The following is a 22,119-nucleotide window of genomic DNA, read 5'->3' on the forward strand; positions in this document are numbered from 1 at the left end:
CTCGAGATAGTGTAACCCGATCACGTGACCGTAACGTTGAGATGGCCACTCATTTAGATGGTATTTAAATCAATAAAGAAAAATTCAATGACATTACATGAAAAACAGAAATACATCATCTGTGAAAATATCAACTGTCTAGCTATCACGGTTCGTGAGATACAGCCTGGTGACGGACGGACGGACGGACGGACGGACAGCAGAGTCTTAGTAATAGGGCCCCGTTTTACCCTTTGGGTACGGAACCCTAAAAAGGTTCTAATCTTGTACGGGTTGAAATACGAGGATCTCACAGTTACATTCTAACTTTATATCACTCAAATGTAATTCAATAAAGCTACATCTTGATGCAATCGCTAGTAAAAGTGAACTCTAGTACTGGTGAATAACTCACTCAAAATATCATGATTCATGACCAAATATATTTAGATGCGAGGCCTGCAAGGTAACTTTACAATTTCTATTCGAATTTTAAACAATTAACGCTACAAATTTGAATTTCGAATTTTAAACAAGCTCACTGACCAGCAATTTCAGGACTAAAGTTTTTCAATAGAAAGGAGGATGAGTCAATTATACATAGTGCTGCAGACATTTTGTACTAGTCATTGAGTTTTCATTTCTGTCGGCACTCCAGGAGTGCAACCCGTTGTTTTTTTTTTAGGGTACTTACCTCTTTCGTCTGTTTATGATTTTTTTGAAGTGAAAACTTCTTTAGCGGCTCTGTGCACTTTTTGTGATGGGAAAAAAATGTTAAACTCGCGACAGGTGTCACGTGACCGACAGATTCGACAGATTGAAAATTCGTAAGACGGATACGTGACCTGATCCAAAAACTGTTACAATGTCATTGAGTTTTCACTTCTGCCGGCACTCCCGGAGTGGAACCCGTTTTTTTTATTTATCCACTAAGCGCCTATAACTTTTAAATATCTGGGAGACCGAGCTGTTTTTTGGAGAATATTACAAAACTGTTTTTTTGGAGAATATTACAAATGCTTCATATATTACATTTCATGTGTAATAAATAGATTTTGAGTTACTTAACGTTCAAAAGTGGCTCCAAATGGTTCGTGTAATATAACACACGGCCATTGCGTCACCGGTTTTCTTCTTTTCAACTTGGCTTGACTCGCTGCCGCGTGTCTAGCTGCTTACTAAAATAAATACCCGAAGACGGACGTTTCAGCTCAAGGCGCCGGGCAAGTCTGAAGTGTCCTCCATTGAAGATCGGTCCTCAATGACCACGAGGCAGAATCACTCTTCACTTATCGAGAGCTTGCTAAAGTCAGACCAAGAAAAGTCTGCAATTATTTTGATAGCACACGCACTGCAAGTGTTATTTTAAACGTCTAACTTATCTGAAATTATGAAGTATAAATAACACTTGCACTGCGTACGCTATCAAAATCGTTGTAGACTTTTCTTGGTTTAACTCTAACTCTGGTATAGTCATTTAATATGTGTGTTATTAATTTATGTATTTCCTTTCTGATATTCTTTGTGAAACTTCTTATTGTTGTATCTACAGTTCTACACACATAGTAATATCATAAACCCTTTATGACGCGTTTAAAAACCGCAATTTGTAAACTATTCTGTGTAAATTTTGATATTGCGTAAAAAGTCGATATCGATTTAATAATGACATTCGTGATTTGAACATATCTAAAAACAAAAGAATAAGTTTACGAGTAGTAATAATTTGTAGTTTTATCTTAAATCTTAAATACGCGATTAAGTCCCGTTGTACAATTTAATAATTTGTAGAATTCGTGGAAGTTTAAACCAGTGTAAAGGAATATAATTTGACCTCATTACTAGTTCCAATCGAGATTACGTTTTATTCGAAATGAAATGTCAGTTGCAAACAATTTAATCAAATGCCGCAATGGCGGTTGTAATATTGTGGTTCCTAAACATAACATACAGAGCTTATAATATGTATGTAGACAAAGCTGTAGGTACATAATTAGGCATTAAACACGCGTGTGATGTTTTCATGTAAGCTTTCAGCTCGTTTTATAAACCTAATATTTAAACGGCGTTCACTGCGTACCAGTCACATAAATTACCATTATTACAGTTTTATTTTTTAAGTTTTTTTTGTGTATCGTGAAATACTTTGTGAGTTATAATAGGTGACTAAAGACCCTAACAAGTAGGGACTCGTAGTTTGATAACTAGATAGCCTGTTCTGATAAATCCCTTTGTCGAGTAGTTGCACAACTCCGACGTACCTATCAAGTCCTATTAAGAGTTATAACTGGTTCATACATATCAAGTATTTATATATTGTATTTGTTTGCAAGTTTATTCATGTTTGTGGTCGATTATAAATACGAACCCCCACCTATAATTATACTGCATAGGAAAATGATACATACCTACCTACAACATGAAAAAAATTCTGAAAATGTTAACAACCCGACATTCATTGAAGAAAACATGGGAGTCACTAATCGCCCTATAGGTTAAACATAGAAATCCATTAGGTAAGGAAATAAACATTCAACATTCTTATATTGTGTTCATAATCGATGAAAACCTTGAGCCAGATCCTGATATTAATGTGTGATCTGGTTATGAAATGTCACTGTTCACAGTTTCAGAACAAGAGATTAAAATCAGAATGGGCTCCTATTTAGTCTAATGAAATTGGTAAGGCAATTTAAATACGTTTAGCTGTAACCACTTTCGAATACTTGATTCGTGATATTAAATGGGTTTAAGCGTTTGGTTATCGATTGGAATCCTTATAGAACCCGTTCAATATTGGTTTCTTTATGTAAGCAGGTAGGCAGGTGAATAATGTTTGCCCGAGTTAAATGCATTGTTATCATATTAATTGAAGACGGATCGATCAGTCCGGTGGTTATTGCATTGCCTATCTTATTACAATATGCATTTATGACCCTTATACATATATTAGCGTACATTGTGAGTGAGGTATATATGATTTTTGTTGTGTGGGTATTCATAAAAATATGTACTAGCGGGTAGATTAATAAAATCAGTTGCTATCGAATACGCGTTTCATTTACATCATGGTGACAGCGGTGGGATACGAACCCACGCCTCCGAAGAGACTGGTGACTCAAACCAGCCTTTAATATATAATAAAATACGGCACCGCTGTCACCATGATGTAAATCATCAATTCATTCATTTACATCAATTTTAAGTGCAGATATTATTTTTAATATTTATGTACAGGTGAACAGCAGGACATAGTTACAAAATCATAATTTTACCAAGCTGCAACGGTGACGCTACGCTACGTTTGCACAGTTTATAAAAAAAATGACAATAGTAAATCCCATCAATACAAGTGGATCCCAAACTAAGTAGGAGACCTGTGGCCCGGGCTCCTAGAATATATCGACATACCTATTAATTTATTTCCCAGAGAAAATTACATTCACTTCAACATGTATTCACTAGATGATCATCATGAACTCAATAATAATATGTTATCACCATATGGTCGTATACAAAAATGTCACAACCCATCGAATACATTTTTATTTTTAGGGTTCCGTAGTCAACTAAGAACCCTTATAGTTTCGCCATGTTCGTCTGTCGTTTGCTCCATGAACGTTAGTACATAGTATGCGGATTATGTACATGATACTTAATAATATTTAGCCCCAGTTGAGTCTATTCTGGCAGAATGGTAACTACGGAACCCATCTCTGAGCAGGCCCGACATGCTCTTGGCCGACTTTACGAGTAGTTATCAATATGTACATGCTAAGACCCATCAGTGACTTTAATGAATTTCATGGTGTAACTACATTTAGCTTTTCATTCATCATGACAAAAACATTTAATTCATTTAACCTCCTACAGAAAGAGGAACGACGTTACAAAAGGAATTTTCAGAGTTCCATTTACCTATTAGGTACCTATTTCGTTTTCAGGAATCTTTAAAAGCACTTCGTTTTTTCAAACTTTTCTCTCAATCGTTAAAATGTTCCGAGAATATATTTATGTAAAAGGTAAAATGGTTTCGCTACGAATAATTTACAAATCGTTTCAATTGTGTATAAGCACTTACATGTATGTATTACCTTGTGAAGACGTAAAAGCCAAAGCTCTTCTGCTTGAATAGAATTTCAGCTCCAGCAAATCCGGAGGAGTGGCATACAATTTGACGGAACCCGCTCCATATTTGATTTTTACCTTTTGCATAATGTCAAGTCATACAGGCCGACCCGTGCCAAAAACCGTAGGTTATTAGGATACCACTATACAGAATTACATATATCATAATAATATATTATTTCTATTAATTTTAAATTTCGGTTACGTTTACTCGATCAAGTAAGGAAAAAAAACATTACCAGGAAGTGCGTTCCTATATTTTCCAATTTATATATTCTAGATTTGAAATTGGTCAGATTTGTTATTGACATTTGTAAATGAGTGCCTCACCTAAGCAGTGTTTATTTCTTGATCTGACGATAATATATTGCCGCGCCGCCCACATTTTCGCGGGAAATGATGACGGCGGCTCGGTACCCAATTTCTTTAGATATTGAATGTGTAACCCCTGGAGTCGTGTTTTTGTCGAAGGCAGCAGTCAACCAGCATTGCCGTAAGTAGTAGCAAACAAGTGATTAGTAAAAGGTACCTTTTGAGTTGTAGGCCAGACAGAGAGCAGACAGTATTTTGGATACTAAGTACTATCGTATGAGGCCCCGTCGAATCTCATATTTAACATATTATAGTTTCTGTAACAATTGAAGAAGTGCAGACGGAAGACCTAGTTTTATCCGCATGGTCGTGTAAATCGGCGTTTTTACTACGTTTAATTTCGATTGTTTCAATGAAAATGTTGGGAAATTGCCAAATAAACCGCAATTTTCTGGCAGTAATGGGCTGAGCTATATTGAAGTACCTAATTCAGATACGAATTAGAGGTGCCATATTGTCTGCGTGGCTGATTGATAGGCGGATTTCACCACGTTTTGTAAGTTATGTTGGTGGTATCTCAAAAATATATGGCGAACCGCCAAAAAAAACCTAGCTTATTAACACCTACCTACATTCAAATAATACATAATTTCGAACGCGCGAGGGACGTTGCAAATAAAATAAGTATTCTATAGTTTCATCTTGCTATTTATAAAAGACTCACAGTTAGAACACAGTTAGGTACGTGGCTATTAAACTTAAATTAATAAGAGTTATTGAATCATTGAATAAAAAAAATAGGTTGACTCCGTTTGGACTGTAAAACATGCCAATATAGACACATGATGTGACGATTACACAATAAACAGTACGACGCAACTACCCGCTAGTTTCACTCGGTGGAGAAGTGTCATGGCGAGCGGGTGGCTGGCGGAGTGCACGAGTGATAACAGTTGTTTCATTTAATCACCCAGTACACAACGGAGCCTGGACGTTACAGATGGCGACGAGGATGGGATATTACAAAAATTACGGAAAGGAAAGGTAACGGTGGCGAAAAAAAAAAAGAAGAAACAAACCCAAGGTATGGAAATCCAAACCTAATAGCTACCGTATTTGTCCATTTCCTCCCGAGCTGCCGATTGTATTCAGGTAATACAAAATTTTGGGCGAGGTGATATTCAGTGTAATGAGTGACGTACGGTTGTACATAATACGAAAATATTAAAACTGCAACGATTTTGTTAGGCGGTACTTACGTAAGTAGGTTATGAAATTCCAAACTCACGTAAGAGGAGTATTAAAGGAACTAATGCAGAATTTAAATATTACTATAAAAACGTAGATCTAGTACCTATACCTAATTTTATAGCTTTGTTTACAATCAATGTTAATAAAAACAATTATGTATATGCACAGTTGATTTTGTCAACTGTTTTACATAAGAACAGTGGTTAACTTTACAACTATTATTGAGTAAATACTTGATGGTACGTAGCTCGGGAGGAATGTTTACTAAGCAAAGAAGAAATATACGCGTGCTTATTACACTCTTTGACAATGGGTACTGTGCGTGAGCCTGGTTACCAAATGTAAATCCAAAAGTGTAATCAATGCAAGATAGATCAATAATTGGGGTCACTAAAAAAATAAATAATGTAGGTACTCATTTTACATTATTCCTATGATGTGGCACCGATGTATTTATTAGCCATGAATTTTTCCATGAAATGACAGATACGAATATGCTGATAGTTTGCGTGTTACAAATACAGATGGTACATTGTTTATTTTCTGACTCAAAATTGTATATTAGAATTCATATGATATAAAGGGTAAATAATCAAACTACATTCGCGGAAATCACGATTATTATGAGTTGTGTATTTACCGTTCATACTTAAAATATACCGACCTACTTAGTCGTGTAATTAAGTACTACGATATTTTTACATGAGGGAACGTATAGAGAAACCAGCATATTAAGTCGGTATAGTTGTATACTTTTTATGGACCTTATGTCCTAAAAGAAATAGTGTTCGGTTAAAATAACCAGTTATAATCAATTGAAATGCTATTTATAGCACGATATGGGTATGAATCGATGTTAACTTGGTGTCGACTTAACATGTATTTTTATATACATAGGTATGTGCTGATTATGATAATAAACAATGCTAGCAGGTAACGGACCAGTTAAATTTTCAAGGACCGTTACGATGTCAAGTAAGTCAAGAACTATAGATAGCGTACTTAGACTGATGAATGCCGAGGGCTTTGTCATTGTTTTACTGTAGGAGTAGACACGTAAACTCAGCATCAAATGAATTGAGTAGTAAGTCGGAGTCGGACTAACAAGGAAAATAAATTGCAAGAAGTAAACTGTACATTACATCTATGCTGCAGTTGGTATAAGTAATAATTAGTAGGTTGAAACGTTCAACCGGTACTAGCAAAACAAACAATTAGTAGGTTGAAACGTTCAACCGGTACTAGCAAACAAATAATTAGTAGGTTGGAACGATCAACCGGTACTAGCAAAACAAATAATTAGTAGGTTGAAACGTTCAGCCGGTACTAGCAAAACAAATAATTAGTAGGTTGGAGCGTTCAACCGGTACTAGCAAAACAAATAATTAGTAGGTTGGAAAGTTCAACCGGTACTAGCACAACAAATAATTAGTAGGTTGAAACTTTCAACTGGTACTAGCTAAACAAAAATTAGTAGGTTGAAATCTTCAACTGGTACTAGCAAAACAAATAATTAGTAGGTTGAAACTTTCAACTGGTACTAGCAAAACAAAAATTAGTAGGTTGAAATCTTCAACTGGTACTAGCAAAACAAATAATTAGTAGGTTGAAACTTTCAACTGGTACTAGCAAAACAAATAATTAGTAGGTTGAAACTTTCAACTGGTACTAGCAAACCAAAATAATTAGTAGGTTGGAACTTTCAACTGGTACTAGCAAACCAAATCATTGGTAGGTTGAAATGTTCAACTGGTACTAGCAAAATAAAGAGTAGTAGGTTGAATGTTCAACTAGTACTAGAAGAACAAAAGAAATGATAAGCGAAATCATAACACTTATCTACGATACAAACAGAGAATAATTAGTAAGTTGAATGTTCAACTGGTACTAACAAACCTAAGAGTCAAATGTACCTACCTAGTAACTAGTCTAGTAGACGCGATAGTGGTGGTTGGTACTAACAATAGGACCTTATGTTATAGTTCGTCCAAATTAGTACTTAATAGTAAACTGACGCGATATAGTGTTGGTTGGTACTAACGACAGGATCCTGGGTTAGGTCGATTAGACGGATTCTTTAGCCGCCAAAACTTAATAGGGAGGCAAAATAGTCATAAACTGACATTATGTCAGTATAGAGTGACCTCCTATTATGTAATGTATTCATTGAATTCGGAATTATATACTAAGCAGTAAAGTTAGTGCCTCTGCCTACTGTCCCAGTTAACTTAAGGCGTAGGTATAGATGTATGGCCTCGGGAATAGGCATATCAGATCTACTAATGTAGATTCAGGGTAAATTTTCAATTAAAAAAAAAAAATAATAATAATAACTACGCCAGTTGGAAAATATTTTCGGTACCTAAAGTATTACAATTTAACCTTCTTCTAACTTATACCCGTATCATAAATTTACTGCATTTTACAGATGTTCGTATGGGTAAGAACTTGATGTATCAGCTTAAATAAAAAACGAACAAAGTCAACAAAGTCGTATAATATATTAAAATATATTATACGACGACTTAGAGGGTATTCCGGTAAAAGATTTTTGTAGCAATCCTGTTGGAACAGTTAGAAGACAGGTTAAAATAAATTATAGTTTATGAGAAACAAGCAGGTGACCAGGATAATAGTAATAATGCATGATGCGTAGGTAGCCGTGGAAATTGTGGAACACAGAGGCATGCCTAAACTGCCCAAATAAAACCTATAAATAGATGAGGATATACAATTCTTCAAAATCGTATATGACCCAGATTTCATATAATAAACCCCAATCCCAATCTATTTTAGACCCGGAATACATGATTCTATAGAATAATAATCAGGACAAAGCTCAATTACAAACCCAAGTACAACAGGTACGTAAATAGACGCTGGACCTGTCATAATACATCATGTCATGTAGTACCTAAAGTCAATGCTGTAAAAACGAAGTGGCGATGCGGGGAGCCTTACACGGTGAGGAAGCACTGCTTACTTAACTAAACTACGAAACTATAGCTACCCAAGGCAACCATGACTTAGGTACTAACAGCAAAACTCTAGTGGTCAGCGGTTAACCTAATGTCTTGTAAATAGACATACGACTTTTGTCGGTGAACAGTATAGATGACGAAGTCAATTTTTAACTACCTAGGTAGTAGGTACACCTACTCAGATGAAGATGAGTAATGTGTGTGATGTGATGACTAATTATAGGTATAATTAAGTGTAATTTAAAAGGCACTTTACCGGAAAATATTATATTTCCTTATTTCTGTCACATGCATAAACTTACAATAACTAAGGATGCTAAAACGCTTAGGTATGCGGTTGAGACAATACATACATGGAAATCATACATAGTCTCAGAACCGATACATTAAAACAAAGCAGAAACAATCTAATAAGTAAATACTGTGTGTAGGTGTAACCTACACATTATAAAATAAAAACAATAAGTATTCGAACTAACCGTGATTTTGGTCGCTCTCAATGACAGTTTGCCTGATTGATGTTTAATTTGTTGAGGCTAACTAATTAAGTAAAACTAGTAGATTAAAGTTGTAGCTTGAACCACTTCATTAATCTACCCAAGAGTACACATTTATTGTACTAATTAAGCGCTAAGACTCAAAAGACAAAAAAAAAACCTAGGTCTTATCATTTAGAAACGTTAACCGTAACGATAAAATGGTAAAGTACCTGCCGGCCTAGCCAGGGTTATAATAATCACTATCGCTTCGACAACGAAAAGCTTTATGTCTCTCTATCACTCTTCCAAATTAGTGCGACAGTGACAGTTGCGTTTCGATCGCTACGGAGCGTGAGCGATTGGCATCTTGGCTACGCGGCCTGAACATTCGAAGTATACTCTGGTGTACTCATAGTATTTCATGGGATCATGGTTAGAATAATGCAATTCCATTGGTTCGTTGGAAGATGTTTATTAAAGTTAAATGACATACTTACCAATGGCAGGATATAGAAAGCAGACATACAAGGTGTATACCTATGTTTCAGGTTTATAAAATTTGTTGCAAGTTGTTGAAATAAACCGAAGAAAAAGTGTATAAGTACAAATAATAATATTTATGTGACAGTCTGACAGTAATTATTGTGGAAATAATAATACAATACTTACTGGTCACAATTCAATTGAAAAATCAGCTTTCAATTAGTAAGGTGTTACGTTATTTTCATAACATAAATTGTAATCATGATTCTTCTCATAAGTAAGTTGCTAGAATAATATTACATCCGATATTATATTTGCTGTGTTACTTTTTGAGCAATAAAATGAATAAAATAAATATTTGGATTAATTGATGTCAAGATTATATTATTCAAGTATTATAGTTAAAGAACGATAGTTAGATATGTAGGTATGCAATGCAATAAGTAATAATAATGGTCAAATAGGCAGGTGAATCTTAGTAGGTACCTAACAAATTAATAATATATAAATCTATTTATATAGATTATTGTTTGCTTAACCTATTCACAAGTAAAACTAATCATACTTGTCGTGGTACCTCTACAACGAATGTAGCATTCCTACTTTATTTGACCTTGGATTATCTACAAGTATTTTAAATTGCATTATACATATTAACATCATACAAGACAAGTAAAACTGAGTCAATCAGTTATTGCCAATAAGTAACTAATGTAACGCTTGGCAAGTTTACAATGTTATTGTACCTAAATTATGAAATAGGTATTAATTAGTAAAATATTATATTGTATGCTAATGGAAATACCTGGAAATGTGTAAGCATCAAAAGGAAAATGCAGTAATTAAGGCGTTTAAAGTAAATCTTTGAGTTATAAGCAATTGAATAAAAAAAACTCAAAACTGCAAATAGGAGAAGGAGAGGGACTGACACCTAAGAAGAAATTGTAAAAGTAAAATAATAGTTTTACAGATTTAAAGGCTTGCTAGTGTTGAAAAATATTTATTATTTAACTGTTGTAAAATGAATACATCCACACCTCGCCGAGTTTCTTACGCCGGTTCTTCTCGGGTCTGAGGTTAACCTTTCCGAACCGGTTGTAGTATACCTAGATTGGAAAAATAAATTAACCTAGCGAGTATAAAATAATAAGATAAACTGAACTACTGTTGCATGATAAATATATACAGTAAAATAAATAAATCATTATAAAAAGGGAGAGATGTGACGATTACACAATAAACAGTACGACGCAACTACCCGCTAGTTTCACTCGGTGGAGAAGTGTCATGGCGAGCGGGTGGCTGGCGGAGTGCACGAGTGATAACAGTTGTTTCATTTAATCACCCAGTACACAACGGAGCCTGGACGTTACACATACAAAACCGTATTCGAAACACATATCCCGCGCATCATACGTGTGATCGTTGCCTTACGTACATATTGTGGATTCGAATATAATTTTTCCAACCTTCAACCACAGATGTGAGGCGTACCGAACAATTGTAACTAACTTTTTACCAACTCGGATTACTCGAGCTAGAAATAGGATTTTTTTACGAAGAACACAAGTATTAAGAGCAACTCTTTTAACTGGCCCTCGGTGGACCTTGTGTTTGCAAAAAGATTTACTACAGTATTTACTTAGAATAATCTGTAATACATACCTGGGCTAGCCAATATGCCAATCATATGTAAATCGGCAGACGACAAACGAAAAGCGACGATAAACAAACGACGTATCGGGATGACAGATGACTATTTCCATACATTACTTAAGTTTGGATTGGCATTTTCTTTAACAACTGTCACCTTGGCTAAGCCCACTGTACAGTCAGCATCAAATGTAGCTGATCTGAAAGTGCGTCAAATGTATCTATCATTCTGTAACAGCTAAAGAAAAAGAGATATGCCTATAGGTCATATGCAGAACATTACAAGCATTCAATTTGCTTTCGCTCGAAAAAGTCGTTAAAGCTGTTAAAACAGCATTAAATACGTAGTCAAGTAGAAAATGTTTATATTAAACTGTTACGAAACAACGCGGGTTTATAAAAAATAGTCTTACCAAATGTTAGTCGACTGAGTCACCTCTCTTTATTTCACAAAGTAAGGTAAATGAAGGTATTAACGCCCCCCTTAAGGCAGTTTTAAATTCGACCATAGTTTTTAAGTATACAGCTTGCCCTCAAATTCACTTTTCCATTTTTATATGCTAATATCATGTTTGTAAAAGGTAATTACTAAGTTGCCTATATAAGAATAAAGGATTAAGATGTAAAAAATAATTTATAAAGTTACTGAGTCAATTGTTACTATTACCGACCCATAAAAACGGCTGTGAAGTTATTAACGATTCTAAAGCTGCTAATTCCGATCGTGTATAAGAGAAGGTATGTGCCCAGCAGTGAGACGCATATAACCATATGCGTGGTTGCTGGTATAGGCTGGGTGTGGTGAAACAAAATAAAAATGTAAATAATTACTTCTATATATTATTCTATTTTTTATTTAAAATAAATAAAAATAGTACCACTTATCTGCTAATTTTTTTTTTAAATTAATTGTCCTTGTGACTACAAAACCCTGTGATTATGTAACTTAAAAAATATAAGCTAGTGCTAGTACACGCAGTTTTAACTAATAAAAAGTTACATATTAATGAATCTTGTTACTACTTAACATCGGTCCTCCAAAAATATCACAACTTTGCGTAATTTTACAACGTTGAAAGAAGAAAACTAAATAATAACGTGTATGTCGGTAATAGATTTTTAAAAAGAATAATTATTGAGATTTAAACGGGTCCATTAAAATAATTGTTTTGTTATGATATAATATTATAAAAAGAAGAAAAACTAAACCTTATGTTATGGTCATTACCGACTTACGGGTCGTTGATAGCTGCTACAACTAAAAGTAATGAAGCTATTACCGTCCAATTAGAATTTCATGTTTTATGGTTGTAAATGACTTTTTTTTAATAAATTGTTATACAAAATCAAAAATTTACAATAGAAAGAACACATTTAGTAATATAATGGTAAAGTATAGGAGTCAATTGTTAAAATAAATGTCTTAAACAGAAAAGTCACGTACTTACTTGAAGGTACTAGCGCCAGTATGACAAGACTTGCGTACACGCCTCCCGCGGCTTAATTGGCGTATTTCATCTTTTTTTCGGACTACCACTCAAGCTAACGTAAAACTACCCGATACTCAAGGAACAAACGTTTCTGGAAGTTTACCTACCTACCGCTGAAATAGTTCAGGCAACGAAAACATATCTAATTAGTTCAATAGGTCGGCTATACCTGCTGATTTTTGGTGGGGCGTTGATAGCTGCGTTTACCTTAGGCATGTACGAACGTTTTTCGCAGAATGTGGTTCTGTATTGAATAAAAAACGTGAAATGGTCCCAAATTACACCTAGCATGACCTGTGAGAGAAGGCCAGAGGCCCTACCGCGAAAAAACGATCGAAATCGACGACGAGAAAACAACGAGAATTGAAATTTCTTTATCTGCCCCTTTATCGCTCTTACGTATATTTGAGTAATAGAGCAGATGACAGATAAAGAAATTTCGATTTTCTTTTTTCTGGTACAAAGCCGTGTAGTTATTGCGATTAATAGACATTATTTAACATTAAGTTCACATCACATTTTGTACACATATTTGTGATTTAGACGGATCTAACGCGATATTATACATATCACAAAATGTACTTTATCCGACTTTTCAGCAGGGGCGCACCAGCTGCGCGGATTGCGAATGACTGACGTCCAAGCAAAATGTTAACGGAGATATGGGTAAACATTGCAAATAACCCTTTAGGCACTACCGCCTTCACTAAATACATAGGCATAATGTAAGTAGGTACATGTCCCAGTACTCGACTCTATCCTAATATTAATTATCACCTGTAATCTAAAGTCCAAGCAATACAGGTGCCAGACGGACTGTCAAATATTGGAATTACATATCTGTTAAACCTAAGACAAACTGTAAATAGGGCCGATACTAAGATAATATGTGAGTGAGATGAATAGGTAGTTAGGTACGAGTCTAAAGCAGACAACGGCAATTTAATCAAATTTAATGTAAGGGACCGTATTCCGAGCGAACAGTGCCTTTTTCCGTGTCATTGAATAAACGTATGGGCAGCACCGGACGAGGTCCAAGGTTTATGAGAATTGACGGAATGAACTACTGGGTGAGAAAGTATAAAGGACGCCAGCCAAATTAAACGGTATTCATTTTATAATCAACATAAAAAGTGATATCTATAATATAACCAACATGACAATTGAAACAAAAAGAAAAAAATATCGGGATGACTGAAGTTAAGATAAGTCACGTGACTATCTCCATAAATTATTTAGATTTTATGGCGGTCAGCATAATACGATTGGCATTTTCTACCAGCAATTGTCATCTTGGCTGGGTTATTCATAGTATTCCAACCTTCTTAATCGGCAAAGACACAACACTACACAGTATTTATTAAAGTTTAATCACAACAGTATTTATTAAAGCTGTGGTCTTTTGTTAGTAAGACTGAATCCTAAAAACGGAGGAATGCGAGTGAAAACAAACATTATTGCTTACTTGAACCATTTGCATGTAAAAGGTACCGTGATTTATGTAGATCTGTGTGGCAGAGGTGATCTTAAAATAGTTCTATAGTACAATCGTCGGGTAACCGCTTCTCACCTTACCTACTGGATATTTAAAACATCAAGATTGTCATTCAGGGCCATTTGAGCCATCCACAGTTAGCCAATAACTCGGGGTTACCCGGTTAAACCCGGAGTTACCAGCACAATTTATGCCAGTGTTAACGCTTAATTCGTAGTTAGTGGCTAACCCGGGATTAGTGCAAGTGGCCGTAAAGCTATTATCAGATAATATGTCTCCAACTTTTCGGCCTAGCATTGTACAAGTTGTAGATCGTTCTCCAAATTTCCGCAATTTCTGGGAACATTCATGACAAAATTGTCCAGCAAGTTTTAACTTAGAAAGTTCCCGTTCATATTAGGAACTATTGACGACTGTTTCATTTAACATTTGGGTTGCATCAGGGGGAGGGGAAGGGACGCTAGTGTGCGTAAAGCACCATACCCTAAGGTATCATACTACATTCATAAAAGGCTGGCTATAATTAGTTTGTCTTCCCCATACATTAGAACACAATTTAACCGAATCATTTACGTCACTGCTTGTCTCGATCAAAACTAATGTTTGGCAATAAACGTGCAGAAAAAATACCGAGAATATATTATATTCATGGAAATTTACAATTTTTGACAATTTTTCGTTGCTATTTTTAACAATTGGGCTGATTTGTTATTAAGGTGCCATACATAAGTATGGTATGATATTAAAATTTCTGCATAGAATATTTAAAGTAGTTGTTGTCATCTTTTGTACCATATTTCATCCAAAATAAAGTTATTTGAATGTGAGTCATGTTTCACTGCCACTGGCTATGCTAGTTGTTAGTTTGTAACGTTTGACGCCTGATAATATGTTACTACGGCCTCAGGCAAATTGCCTACGATTTATACCCGAAACTGCGTCATATCCCATAAATCAAGTGTAATTGATCCCGCCATAATCCTCCTAAATTTGGTGCCAGTATTTGTTTTCTCGTATTTCCGTCGCTGAATGGCCAGCGCAGTAGATCCTTGTGCTAATCGACACTGTTGCTAATTACACGATCTCTAACATCAAAGCAATAAGGCGAATTGAAGCAGCCAACGGAAGTTAACCACACGGGGTGTGGCCCGTTATTGTACTGAAGCGAATATTAAAAGGATACCCGTCGACTAATAACTTGTATACCTACCTTACATATATCTGCATGTACCTAGGTACTCTCTAAAAATGCTAAATCCACCACGAATAAGTTATCCCCATGAAGTTATCTTCATCTTAAAACGAAACTCTTAAATTACATGAACCTTAGTATGAACACTTACCTATCTGGTACATAGAGTATTTTTTTTTTTATAATTATGGGAGGTACCCTAAAAAATGTTTTATACTTTTTATTTAACCGTCCTGTCACCATGCATGATTTATTAATCCATCACAAATTGCAGCTTTCTTGCACTAACGATCACGGAGCAAAACCTCGGACGGACGGACTGATCGACATGGCGAAACTATAAGGGTTCCTAGTTGACTGCTGAACCCTAAAACTAGAGTATAAATGACTATTATAAATTTTATTTTCTTTGTAGATACTTATAACAATTTTTAGCATGTTACATAAATGTTCATGTAAAATTTTATATTATTTCAAAATATTGTTTTAAAATGAAAGCCTGACATCAAATTTAAAGCGGCGGCGGGTCGTGTGACTCTTAAGGAACATGCGAAACATTCGCAATTAGTAACTCTTCTCGTTCTAACTCTTGATCGGTTTTCGTTTGTACGTAGGTGTGTAAGCAGTTATGCACGTGGCTAGGTTTGGTGTGGCGTACGTTTTGTATCCTCATCGTTAGTTTCAGGGCCCGGGCAACATACCGGAAAGTAACTAAAAGGTGTTTGACCGCCAATTATAGGGATACACCGTAGGGAAGAAAATTCACGTACAGAGAGTTCAGGAACTATTAGGCATGCCGCTTAGTTAATTACTGAGATTCTGTTTTCTTTTCGGTTATTTATTTGTATCAGACGCCTGTTGGAATTTGTGGCTGACAGGCCTCCAAATTGGGAAATTCCTTGTGTTTAGTGATTTTTTGCGGAATGTTAATCGGACATGCCAAGGGAAATAGGGTTATTGCAAGAATGCTGCCAATTTGTGATATTTACACGGTACGGAAGGAAGACGGTATGTTATGCATTATATATATGTATAGGTACTTATGCATGGACTATGTAAAGGCTAGACTAGGCAAAGGTTATGTAGATAAATAATGCACTAAATAGCGATGCTTTCCATATTATATTTGTCCAACTTTATATTTGTCCGCGATTTTACTTCATTTGCGGACGTAAAGTAGAGTCAGCAATGAAAATAAACGTTTCATTCCTGAAAGGTAACAATCGCAACGCTATTCGTCGTCTGGATACACAGATAATTGAAATCTTCTCATGGTGTATCTTATTTTCTATTTCGGCTAAAACAGTTTTGAGAAAATTCAATTCAGAGTACGAATTGGACTCGCATTTTTTGCCTTTCCCAGTTTAGGCCTAAAGGGTTTGTTGAAGTGAAAACTTCTTTAGCAGCGCTGAGCACTTTTTGAGGTGGGGAAAAAATTATAAACTCGATTCAGCGTAACGCGTAACGTAACGCTGACGTCATGTGTCACGGACAATGTTATTCACCAAAGAACTTTAGTCATAACGTAGGTATCATAATCAGGTCAATTATTTAAAACTGGACTTTTATATTAAGCACTAAAGCTCAATGTTCTAATCGTGTACGGCCTGAAATACGAGGATCTCACAGTTACATTCTAACTTTATATCACTCAAATATAATTTAATAAAGCTACATCTTGATGAAATCGCTAATAAAAGTGAACTCTAGTACTGGTGAATAAAACTCAAAATATCATGACCAAATATATTTAGATGCGAGGGCTGCAAGGTAACTTTACAATTTCTATTCGAATTGTAAACAATTAACGCTACAAATTTAAGCTCACTGGCCAGCAATTTTGGAACTAAAGTTTTTCAATAGAAAGGAGGACGGGTCAATTATACATAGTGCTGCAGACATTTTGGACTAGTCATTGAGGTTTCACTTCTGTCGGCACTCCCGGAGTGCAACCCGTTGATTTTTTTAATTTACGAGAATTGCACATTAAAAATAAAAACTAATGGCAAACTTATTCCCTTAAAGAATCCTCGAGCTGTGCTCGCTTGTACTCGCTTTTGGCCGGTTTGTTTGGAGGGAAAATCCATGGTTTAAGTAAATCAATCATTGGCACGACAGGATTTTACTCTCAACTTGTTCATATATAAGTAGGTACTTAACTATTATGATTTAAAAAAATAATTAACTTTGTAAGAGACGCCCTATCTAATGTATTTATAATTGTCGATTTGTAAAAAGATGCCCGAACAATATTCACTGTGGTTTAGGCACGATGCCGACCTATTTAAACGTGATGAGCTGTTGGCGATATTAATCCCGTTTTTCGGCGTCAGTTCACGTTCTATCCATTATACTGACTTAACGCTCCTCTCAACAAAATTATATCGAATGACGGCAGCTGTACTTTTTACCCGTCAGCTCACAGACTTGACAAATAACCTCATTCCTACGTTTATCATCGCAAAATAAGTATCCTATTAAGTCTAACAATACGGAGGCCATTCTCTGCTTAAATTTTGGATCGGGGCTAAAGATCTTTTCAGTGGAATGCGCCGCCTAACCAAACCATTATAATAATACAATGGTTTATTTATTTTGGATTTCGAATGGTAGGTAAATTAGCATCATTATTTAAACACACAAACCTCCTCAAGGTTTTGCCCACGATGGGTCTTGTTATAATAACGTAGATTAATTTGCTTATTGTTCAATAAATAAAAAAATAAATCTAATAGGGATAAATTTACGAGGAGGCAAGTAATTACAAATAAATTGTGGAAATTCAATAGTACGGTCATCAGCAATAGTATCTTACACAACTAGGGCCGCAAAAATATGTGACACGTTCTTATTTGGAGCGCAATAAGAGCGCGTCATATATTTTTGCGGCCCTAGTTGTGTAAGATACTATTGCTGATGACTGTACTTTGTGCAACAGATACATAATTATAATATTATGTACCGTTGCACACATTTTTTTTTTCACATCACCTATTCGGAAATCGCCCACCGCCAATCGGACTCGCTCAGTAAATGTGGAATTGCACGCAGGTTTAGCGGGAGTTATAGAAAAAGCGATCTCCCTAGGGAGTTATAATGGGAAGTGACGTCCCTTGGGTCCCATACCCCCGAGAGTCGGTCAGGCCCCTCTCTCCGGCTTGCCTTAATTGGCCGGCTGGAGTGAACACTGAGCAGGGGCCGCAGGACTCTCACCTCTGGCTTGCCTTAACCGGCCGTCTAGAGTGGGGTGTCAGAGCTATATGCTCGCAGGGCGGAAGTGAAACATGCCTAAGACGCGAGTTGGCACAGTGGCTGCTTACAGCCACTGGGTAGAAAGCGGTGCACACCTCTCCACGCCCTGAGCCGCTCACGTGATGTTGTCCCCTTGTCGCTCTGTGCGAGCGGCCGTTTTCGGGGACCCATATTGTGAGTTGGCGAGTCACCACCTGTCCATTTTTTCGTGTTTTTAAACATAGATTGGGGCAGGTGCCATAGTATTTCCATAGACCGGTTACCAGTACACTAACATCTCAACACAATAGCCCAGTTTCTTTTGTTTCTTATCATTGCAATAGTCCTACACTAACCGGGGCTTATCCTTGGGTGCATTACTATAGTGCATACAGGGATAATCGTCGGGTGGTGTCACATCACCTTTTAGAGTAAATTGTCTTTTTACAAGGGGCCTCTGCGTGTTGGCTTTGGCTCCACGCACGCCTTCCAAATGTCCGGGACCCCATGGTCCCGAGATTATGTAAAGGACGAACATAATAATAATAAGCCCGCAGGGCAGCTTGTGCCGAGCTGTTGGGGAGTAACGACCCCACGGACCCGAGTGCTCCCGAGAGTCGGTCAGGGTCCCCGTCTCCGGCATGTCTTCGTCGGTCGGAGTGGACCCCAAGGGGACCCACAGGACTCTCAGCTCTGGCTTGCCTTCATTGGCCGTCCAGAGAGGAGTCGTTAGAGCTATATGCTCCAGGGGTGGAAGTGAAAGATGCATAAGACGCGAGTTGGCACAGTGGCTGGTAACAGCCACTGGGTAGAAAGCGGCGCACACCTCTCGACACCCCTGAGTCGCTCACACCGGTGTTGCCCCTGGTCGTCTTTACGACGGCAGTTTCAGGGGCCCATCTAGTAAGCGGCGAGTCACCACCTGCCTCGATAACGTGTACTAACATTGTTATGGCAGGTGTCCGGACCTCTCAGCAATAGCCCAATCTTTTGACCAGCCAACATTCATCACCATAACCAGCACTTTTCTCCACTATATTTACAATAGCCCCTACGCCTGTTGGGACCGATTGACGGGTATTTATTTGTACCCGTGAATGGGTTCTAGCAGGTGTATTACATAACAGCAAACTTCTCCAAAGGGCCTCTACGTGTTGGATCTGTATCCCCACGCACGCCTATCAAATGACCGGGATGTATATACCCGTGACTTTAAAAGAGATACAAATAATAATAAAATTCTTTATTGTGCACTACTAAAGAAAAGTACATAATAGAAAAAAAAACAGGACTTAAATGAGTAGGTAACAACAGGCGGACTTATCGCTATAAAGCGATCTCTTCCAGACAACCTTCAGATAGCGAAACAGTGGCAAGAAGTAAGCTATTGGGCAGTGCAAAACAACAACAGAAAAATAAAATATATGTACCTATATATCCATATGATACGCTTACTTTAAATTATAGACTAAAAACAATGAAACATACACTACTTAAACTACATAAATTATTTAACTGCCAATAATACACTACATAAACTACATAGATAAATGCTAAGCATTCAAGCGAGAGAAGTAACGACCAGGTAGCGAAAATATAAAGGGGAATTAACTTATATGAATTAAATGACCAAGACTAAGAAAGAGATAAATAGTGCTCTTTTAGACGTTTTTTAAAAATGGGTAAGGATTGAGCACGCCTTATGTCAATGGGCAAAGCATTCCACATCCGCACAGACTGGAAAGTAAACGATTTGATGTAAAACTTACTAGATGACCGAGGGGGAGCAAGAAGAAGATTTTGAGAACACCTAACAGACGAAAGAAAACTAAACCGCTTTTTAAGGTAACCAGGAGTGTTGGGAATAAATAAAATGCTGTAGAGAAGAGAAAGGATATGAGCATTACGTCGGAAGCGAATCGGTAACCACCTGAGCTGAGACCGGAAGCTGGAGACATGGTCAAATTTCCGTAGCCCAAAAATGAAACGAATGCACACATTTTGAAGTCGTTCAAGTTTGTTTAATTGCTCTTCGGTGAGATCGAGATAAGAGATGTCGGCATAGTCTAGAATAGGAAGAAGAAGAGATTGAGCCAGCGCAATTTTAGTGGCAAGTGGTAAAAAATTGCGGAGACGCCTAAGAGATCCTACGGCAGCAAAGATCTTACGACTAACTTCATTAAGCTGCGGACCCCAAGAAAGAGTACGATCCATGACCACTCCCAGATTCTTAACTTGGGACGAGTACGGGATCTGGACCCCATCGAATAAGATAGGAGGCAGACTCACAAAATTCACCTTTGCTATATTCATAGGGCTACCAATAATAATGACTTGGGTCTTCGCAGGATTAACTCTAATTCCATAGGAGGAGCTCCAGTGCAGAATGCGTTCTAAATCAGAGTTGGTGGTTTGAATCAGAGAAGGTAAGTTAGCAATCGGACACTGAGAATAAATTTGTAGGTCGTCGGCATACAAATGATAAGAGGAAAGGAGATCACGAGAAATAGAATTAATAAAAATGGAGAAAAGAAGGGGAGACAACACGCCACCTTGCGGGACGCCAGCCAGCGTGTTGTACCACGGTGACCGAGTGTCCTCTATTTTAATCCGTTGCCGACGGCCTTCCAAGTAACTACTAAACCACCTAATAGCAGTAGGAGATATGTTAAGACTAATTAGTACCCCTACCAATATATCAAAGTCTACAGTGTTAAATGCGTTTGTGAAGTCGAGTAATGTCAGTACCGTAAGTTATGAAGTTTTTAGTGCCATAATTAACAGTCTTTTGTATTTATACTTAATTTTAGTATCGCAAGTGTGATAAAAAACATTGTGTGTAACTCGGGGCGTAATAATATTGCAAACTCAAGTCTATAAATCGCTCCGGCAAGCCGTCGCGATTTAACTTACTCTCGTTTGCAATATTCAACTTACGCCCCATGTTTCACAATGTACTAATTTCTAAGACAGCAGAAAATAAAAATAAGTAAATAATTGTTTATAGATATTTGCCAAGAAGTCAGAATTAATAAAAAACAACGATTGTATAATATCGTATGAATATTCCTAAGAACACTGCGCCGCCACCGGGGCACAACGCGCCGCACTTCATAGAAGTTGATTTCGATTTCACTGGCAGTAATTTAATCTACAAATAACAGTGCTGGAAAAGAAAACAATTATTTGTTTTACAAGGGAGCAAAGTTGTTGTTTAACCCCTCGTGCTAATATTGATACCCGACAAGCGAAAGATTCCAAAATTGGTTTCAAAGCACGAGGGTTAAACAAATTTTGCCCCCGAGTGAAACACAATATTTTTCACTACACCAACCCAAAGCAAATATTAAATGTAAAATATCAAATAAAATCAAACCAAATCAAATCCAAATAAATGTTACGAGTACTATATATTTATCATCCAAAATCATCATTTAAAAGTAAA

General features: G+C 36.7%; 1 long non-coding RNA gene across 1 annotated transcript; it reads left to right on the top strand.

The window, feature by feature from the left end:
* The first annotated feature begins 712 nt into the window (after window positions 1-712).
* Window positions 713-21,055, top strand: LOC134674085 (uncharacterized). The gene is made up of 2 exons (XR_010099559.1): window positions 713-838; window positions 19,896-21,055. It is a non-coding gene; the product is annotated as an uncharacterized LOC134674085 (long non-coding RNA).
* Window positions 21,056-22,119: the final 1,064 nt, after the last annotated feature.

The sequence above is a fragment of the Cydia fagiglandana genome, chromosome 19 (assembly GCF_963556715.1).
Source record: "Cydia fagiglandana chromosome 19, ilCydFagi1.1, whole genome shotgun sequence".
In the NCBI taxonomy this organism is placed as follows: Eukaryota; Metazoa; Arthropoda; class Insecta; order Lepidoptera; family Tortricidae; genus Cydia; species Cydia fagiglandana.